Raw genomic sequence first — 7,879 nt, 5'->3', positions numbered from 1 at the left:
TATTTCTGTCACCCCAGGAGGATTTTTTTAAGAATTAAAAAACCAAAAAACAAACTGCATTGGCTGCTGATCAATGAGACTGCGGGTCTGCAACCAACCTAAGAAAGAAAAGGAACCCAAGGGAGCAGATGTCTGTCTGCAGAGGACTGTACTTCGTAGGCCTAGTAAAGAACAAAGAAATCATCTGTGGGCATGCTGATAAAGATCTCAAATGATTTTTGGTGTAGGAGAGTTTTTAAAAATATAAGATTTTAGAGTAAAGAATACACAAAAAAGTTAGATTTTAAGTTTAAATCACTTTTTAAAAAACTTTGGGACATTAAATATCAGGATCAAATTTTTAAAGATATAGAATATAGAGAACTGTAAAATGAAAAAAGGAAGCAGGTATGCACTTGATGAGTGAAAAATGCATTAACGATCTCTCATGTAAAAGACCGTTTTCCTTATTATCATAGTGACTAAATTGCCTATCCATAAAACCACTGGAATATGTAGGTTACTGATATTATGCCAAAGAAGTCAAAATGTACTTTATTGCAAAAATATAAACAGTTTTAAAATTGCATATGATGTTTTATACCACTTCACCGATAGGCCAAGGCCAGCACATAACTTATCAAGCTAGAAAACTTTAAAACAAAAATCATCAAAATGTTACTATGTATGAGTTATAAAAAAAAAGTGATGCCATGCGGTGTAGCATAATTAACTGCCAGGTGCCCTCTTACATGGGGACAGTCACTAATATGGTATCAGTCTGAATAAGTAAAACATATATAGCTGATGATAACCTCCTTTAATTATCTTCTTAAACACAGATACTTTCTATATATTACAATCATTTTAATGAAGCTTTCACTCATAATTTTGTGGAGTACAAAGTTATTTTATCAGTATGTTGATTTTTTTCTGAACTATTCTTTAGAAAGTGATGTTAAAGCCTGTTCATATACAAGTGGTACATCAATCCACTTGTATATGACTATTAAATCCCTGCTGTTTATTGATACATTGTAAACGTAAAAAAAGGAAAACCCTGAAATGACAGAAAATGCTTGGCTTCTACACAAACACGTTCTCAGTGGACGAACCACGACTGCGTGACTTTGTCACTACAGGTCTTCCTGCTCCGTGCTTTCCCTGCATGCAGTGGGCTCAGCAATGGCCATGTTGGCTCCAAAGAAGGCGACTAATTGTTCTTCGTCGGTGGCGATGTTCCTTTTCATGATTTCCATGCAAGGTCCCAAAAGCCTCTCAAGTGCTTGCACATCCATGGCTAAACATTTGACAGTCCCAATGGCGTGCCCAGAAGCTGCACCAAGTTTGTTAGTGACCAGGGCCAGCTCTCCAAAGTACTGTCCTCCCGAGCATTGAGCAATTTCTACTGCATCATTCTCTTCCACTTCTGATTTACCCTTTCTTTTCATAGTAATTTTCACTTCTCCAGATTCTACAATGAAAAAAGAATCAGCCGAATATCCCTGAGCAATGATTTGTTCTCTGTCGTTGCATACTTTGGTGCCTATCACATCTGCTACTTTCAGGCATTCAGAAACCTCCAAAGATTTAAGGAATGGCGGTGACTCGATAAAGCTTTCATACGTTTTTCTCTTTTTGGCATTGTTTTTCACAATTATTCTGCTGAAGGCTACCCTGTCCACACCCCACAGAGCACCAGGAGAGGAGCAGTGATTGTAGCTGCCCTGGGCTTATTGTTCATTAAGGCCAGTTAGCCGAAACTCCCACGATTATCACAGTTACCAACACATCTTCCAACATCATCACATTTCACATAAATGTCAAATGTGCCTCTATCAATGACATAAAAGTTGTCACCACCGTCACCTTGGTCAATTACATGCTCCCCGTCTTTGACCGATTTTTCAAACATGGCATCTAATACTTGAGATATCCGCTTTGGATCTAGATTCTCTTTTTTGTTTGTTTCAATAGCCTTAGCATTTTATTACAAAACTCTATGGCAAAATGTCAAGTCATATTTCCTTTGAGTATTCCCTCCTTTTTTATTCAAAACAGTATAATTAGCCAAACTTGTCGTACTTCGTTTTTGATGAAATAATCCTTTTATGTGTTAAAGGAAAACGTGATGATTTTTCTAAAGGTTGCAGACATCAACTCTGGTCTCCATTATGATAAACTAATATAGGAAAAGTTGTGCTACCTGACATTTTACCTTAAAGTTCTAAAATTTTCTGCAGCAAGCGGAATAACAGTTTCCCAAAGATGTTCATATCCTAATCTTAGAACCTATGAATATGCTACCCTACGTGACAAATGGGACCCTGCAAATACGATTAAGTTAAGAATCTTGAGAGGGGGGACTATCCTGGATTATCCAGGTGAACTCAATGTAATCACAAGGGTTACCAACAGAGGGAAGTGGGGAATCAGATGGACAGAAGATGGAACGATGAAGCAGTGGTGGAAGTGACATGGCCATGAGCCAAAAAATGAAGCCTGTCTGAAAAGGCAAGGAAACGAATATCCCTGTACAACTTCCAGAAAGAACACAATTTTGCTGATAAACTGTAAGGTCCATTTTGAACTAATGACCTTCAGAAGTGTAAGATAATACATGTGTTTTTTCAGCTACTAAGTTTGTGATTATTTGCTATACCAACAATATGAAACTAATGTAATTTCCTTCTGGGAAAAAATGCTAATTTTTAAAAAATTTTCTTTTTAAAAAAAAATTTTTTTTATTGCATTTTAGGTTTTGGGGTACACGTGAAGAACATGCAAGACTGTTGCCTAGGTAAACACGTGGCAGTGTGATTTACTGCCTTCCTCCCCTTCACCTATATCTGGCATTTCTCCTCATGCTATCTTTCCCAACTCCCCACTCCCCACTGTCCCTCCCCTATTTCCCCCCAACAGACCCCAGTGTGTGGTGCTCCCCTCCCTCTGTCCATGTGTTCTCACTGTTCAACACCCGCCTATGAGTGAGAACATGTGGTGTTTGATTTTCTGTTCTTGTGTCAGTTTGCTGAGAATGATGGTTTCCAGGTTCATCCATGTCCCTACAAAGGGCACAAACTCATCGTTTTTGATGGCTGTGTAATATTCTATGGTGTATATGTGCCACATTTTACCTGTCCAGTCTCTCATCGATGGGCATTTGGGTTGGTTCCAGGTCTTTGCTATTGTAAACTGTGCTGCAATGAACATTCGTGTGCATGAGTCCTTATAGTAGAACGATTTATAATCCTTTGGATATATACCCAGTAATGGGATTACTGGGTCAAATGGAATTTCTATTTCTAGGTCCTTGAGGAATCGCCACACTGTCTCCCACAATGGTTGAACTAATCTACACTCCCACCAACAGTGTAAAAGTGTTCCTATTTCTCCACATCCTCTCCAGCATCTATTGTCTCCAGATTTTTTAATGATTGCCATTCTAACTGGCATGAGATGGTATCTCAATGTAGTTTTGATTTACATTACTCTAATGACCAGTGATGCTGAGCATTTTTTCATATGTTTGTTGGCCTTCTGTATGTCTTCTTTTGTAAAGTGTCTGTTCATAACCTTCACCAACTTTTGAATGGGCTTGTTTTCTTTTTTTCTTTTTTTTCTTGTAAATCTGTTTTAGTTCTTTGTAAATTCTAGATATTAGCCCTTTGTCAGGTGGGTAAACTGCAAACATTTTTTCCCATTCTGTTGGTTGCCTATTCACTCTAATGACTGTTTCTTTTGCTGTGCAGAAGCTGTGGAGTTTGATTAGGTCCCATTTGTCTATTTTGACTTTTGTTGCCAATGCTTTTGGTGTTTTGGTCATGAAGTCCTTGCCTATGCCTATGTTCTGAATGGTTTTGCCTAGATTTTCTTCTAGGATTTTTATAGTGTTAGGTCTTATGTTTACGTCTTTAATCCATCTGGAGTTAATTTTAGTGTAAGGTGTCAGGAAGGGGTCCAGTTTCTGCTTTCTGCACAAGGCTAGCCAGTTTTTCCAACACCATTTATTAAACAGGGAATCATTTCCCCATTGCTTGTTTTTTTCAGGTTTGTCAAAGATCGGATGGATGTAGATATGTTGTATTGCCTCTGAGCCCTCTGTTCTGTTCCATTGGTCTATATCTCTGTTTTGGTACCAGTACCATGCTGTTTTGATTACTGTAGCCTTGTAGTATAGTTTGAAGTCTGGTAGTGTGATGCCTCCCGCTTTGTTCTTTTTGCTTAGAATTGACTTGGCTATGTGGGCTCTCTTTTGGTTCTATATGAAGTTTAAGGTGTTTTTTTCCAGTTCTGTGAAGAAGGTCATTGGTAGCTTGATGGGGGTAGCGTTGAATCTGTAAATTACTTTGGGCAGTATGGCCATTTTCACAATATTGCTTCTTCCTAACCATGAACAAGGAATGTTTCTCCATCTGTGTCCTCTTTTATTTCATTGAGCAGTGTTTTGTAGTTGTCCTTGAAGAAGTCTTTATGTTCCTTGTTAGTTGTATTCCTATGTATTTGATTCTCTTTGTAGCAATTGTGAATGGCAGTTCGTTCTTGATTGGCTCTCTTTAAGTCTGTTATTGGTGTATAGGAATGCTTGTGATTTTTGCACATTGATTTTGTATCCTGAGACTTTGCTGAAGGTGCTTATCAGTTTCAGGAATTTTGGGCTGAGATGATGGGGTCTTGTAGATATACAATCATGTCGTCTGCAAATAGAGACAATTTGATTTCCTCCTGTCCTATTGAATACCCTTTATTTCTTTTTCTTGCCTGATTGGTCTGGCTAGAACTTCCAGTACCATATTCAATAGGAGTAGTGAGAGAGGGCATCCTTGTCTAGTGCCAGATTTCAAAGGGAATGCTTCCAATTTTTGCCCATTCAGTATGATATTGGCTGTTGGTTTGATGTAAATAGCTTTTATTATTTTGATATATGTTCTGTCAATACCTAGTTTATTGAGGATTTTTAGCATAAAATGGTGTTGAATTTTGTCAAAGGCCTTCTCTGCATCGAGATAATTATATGGTTTTTGTCTTTGGTTCTGTTTATGTGGTGAATTACATTTATAGACTTGCGTATGTTGAACCAGCCTTGCATCCCTGGGATGAATCCTACTTGATCATGGTGGATAAACTTTTTGATGTGCTGTTGCAATCGGCTTGCAAGTATTTTATTGAAGCTTTTTGCATCTATGTTCATGATGGATATTATGACCATCTCATGCTCAGACACCACTCCAGGTTCAGCAATTATTCTAAGAATGTCTTTTATCACCAGGGAACTGATGGATGTGGGCCTTTCTTACCTCATTATATTCCTAAATAGATACCTTATGGTGTTCTATTCGTCCCACTGGGCGATCTGTATATTTTTGGAAATGAGGAAAGTGATCTGGATCGATGTGGTCATTTTTGTTGTATGTAAATAAAAAATCCTCGCTAACGTGTTGGAAAAGTCTAAAATTTTTATGCAGCATTTGGATTGTTTCATTTTTGCTATTTCAGATTTTGCACTGTGGTGCAGAGTGAAATAGAAATCTTTCATCAACATTGAAAAGCATCCTGTACTGTCCTAGAATATTTCATTGCGAACTTTTTGCTGTGACAGAGGACAGCAGAGTAAGCAGTCTAGTACCTCCACGCTCTGGAACATGTGTGGGGCTTGGAAGTGACTCTGGGATTGCTGGTTAGTGGGATGAGCACAGCGTCCACTGTCCCCAAGATCTCTGCCTGAGTAAAAGTCAAAGGAGTGATTCAATCTGGCCTCCTACCCACAGTGTAAGAGCTCTCTGATATTCCATTTCCTGTCCACCAATTGGTAGAGACAGATTAAAAAATCTGATCACGTGAGCCCAGGAGTTGGAGATTACAGTGAGTGATGATTACGCCGCTTCACTCCTATATGGTTGACAGAATCATAAAAGCAAAAAGGATTAATACATTTCTTGGTCAGTGCATGGAAAGGATCCCTGAGGTCTGAAGTCCAGCATGTGATTTGACTAGCAATACTGTTTGGATAATGAGGTCATACTTCCGAGAAGTGTCTGCTTTCCCACAATCAACGAAGTAGAAAGAAAATGCTTTTTGCTGGGTTTTCTTGTCCAGTTATAACTTGTCCAGAAATTCCATCCATTAGCACCAAGAGAAAGTGGCAGAGGATGTGAAGAAAAACAGCTGCTAGGACCATCACCGAAGGTAGTAAGTGGCATGTGAGGTTGAGTCTCCAATGCCCTCATCATCTGCTGCGGGCTGAGGCCTTGCCAAGGCTTGAACTCCTGGCTGTCCAGCAAGGCACAGTGGTGAGTAGACAGGCGGCCTTCCTGAAGGAGAGCGGGAGGCGGACCAGGCCAACAGGGGCTGCTGGGTGTCATCTTCCACCTTCAGAAAGATGAAGCATTGGTTTAAGTGGCTGAGGAAAACCTGGGTCGGTTCTCCCGGGCGACCCCTCCCAGGCCCTCCCCTTTTCGGAGCCCCTCCCCCAGATAAGGACCATGTTTTCCCTCCAACCCTCTCCCTGGCTTTGCAGCCTCGAAACCTCCTTCCTCCCACACCACATCACAGAGCCAGCCCAGGCCCCACTACAGCCCACGGGGCTCAGAACTGAGGCTGGGAAAGAGGGGTCTGCACCCTCACTCAGGGCCTGTACCTCCTCCTCACAGAAGGGTCTAGAGGACCTGGCGGGGCGGGGGGGCCTGTCCAAAGAGCGGTCTCTGGATCCACATTCCCTGGCCTTGGGTGGGCTTGCAGGCAAACCTGCTCTTTCCCCTTCCCTCTCAGCCTCTCCTCACCCTGGGAGCTGCACCCACAGCTCTGAATGGAACTGTCCCCACCCGCCCCATTCATTCCTGGCCAAGCTCAGTGCTGACCATGGAACTCCAGTAGCAGCTCAGCTCCCTGTCTGCGTCCATCTGCTCCAGGCAGGACTGCAGCTGGCTCAGGGTCTGGAGTGTGCAGGAGGCGGGAGTGCAGGGGAACAGCCACAGAGCCTTGCTGGCAATTCCATGGGTTCTAGTGGCTCGGCCTTTTCCTAAACCTCATCCTGGACACACTCCACCCTTCACCTTCCCCCTTAACTGCTGGGACCCAAGCTGCTTTCTCTGGGAATGCGGCCTTTGGAATGGGGTGAATCAAGGCCTCACCGCCCCCTCGTCCTGGGATTCCCCCAGATCACTCTCTTCTCTGCCTCCTTCAGGGATGCCCTTTCCCTTGACCTCCTAGGTGAAGCGGCCATGCTGCTCCTCTCCTACTGTGCGGACTGCCCGTGTCTGGGTTCCTGCTGCCTGCGGGCCACACACCACTACCCTTCCCAAGAAGGAACCTGCTCTGAAACAGGCCTGAGTTGGCTAATCAGACCCGGAGCCTTGTATGGGCCCCTTCCTTTCCCTCCAGCCTCTGAAGGTGAGAATCCATCAGAACTCAGGGCAGAGCTGCCCAGGTCAGTGCCAACAAGTGACACTAGGTCTCATTCACCTGTCTCATGTCAGGACGGAAAGGTCCCGGCCATGGGGAGGGGTGGGATTCTGGGAATTCTCCTTTCCCATCGTCCCTCCTCACCCATCTGCTTCTTGCTCTCCTCCCAATTCTGCCCACAGTACCTGTCACTTTAAAGGACTCACCTCAGTTGCCAGTCAGGAGGCAGCAGAGGAGGATGAAGAAGAGGTAGCAAAGCATGAGGGTGGTGGCCACGGCCCTGAGCGGGACTGTGCCTGAGGACACGGTGGGCGGTGCTGAAATGGAAACACCAGCGTCACAGCCCTTGTCCAGGCCCCGCATTTGAAGACACACCTCCTCTGCTCCTGCCACCCCAGGTCATCCTACAAGGTGAAGGTTTTGTCCCCCCTGCTATGGGGCAGCCCCAGAGACAGGTCCTGGGGTAGGAAGGGAGAGGGGGTGTCCCCTGTCCTCAGGG

General features: G+C 43.2%; 1 pseudogene; it reads right to left on the bottom strand.

Annotated features, from left to right (window-relative positions):
* Positions 1–1,115: 1,115 nt before the first annotated feature.
* Positions 1,116–2,192, bottom strand: LOC141584185 (cAMP-dependent protein kinase type II-beta regulatory subunit pseudogene; annotated as a pseudogene).
* Between the last annotated feature and the right edge of the window lie 5,687 nt (positions 2,193–7,879).

The sequence above is a fragment of the Saimiri boliviensis genome, chromosome 4 (assembly GCF_048565385.1).
Source record: "Saimiri boliviensis isolate mSaiBol1 chromosome 4, mSaiBol1.pri, whole genome shotgun sequence".
Taxonomy (NCBI): Eukaryota; Metazoa; Chordata; class Mammalia; order Primates; family Cebidae; genus Saimiri; species Saimiri boliviensis.
The sequence above is the reverse complement of the archived record's forward strand: the minus strand, read 5'-3'. Positions and strand labels throughout refer to the sequence as shown.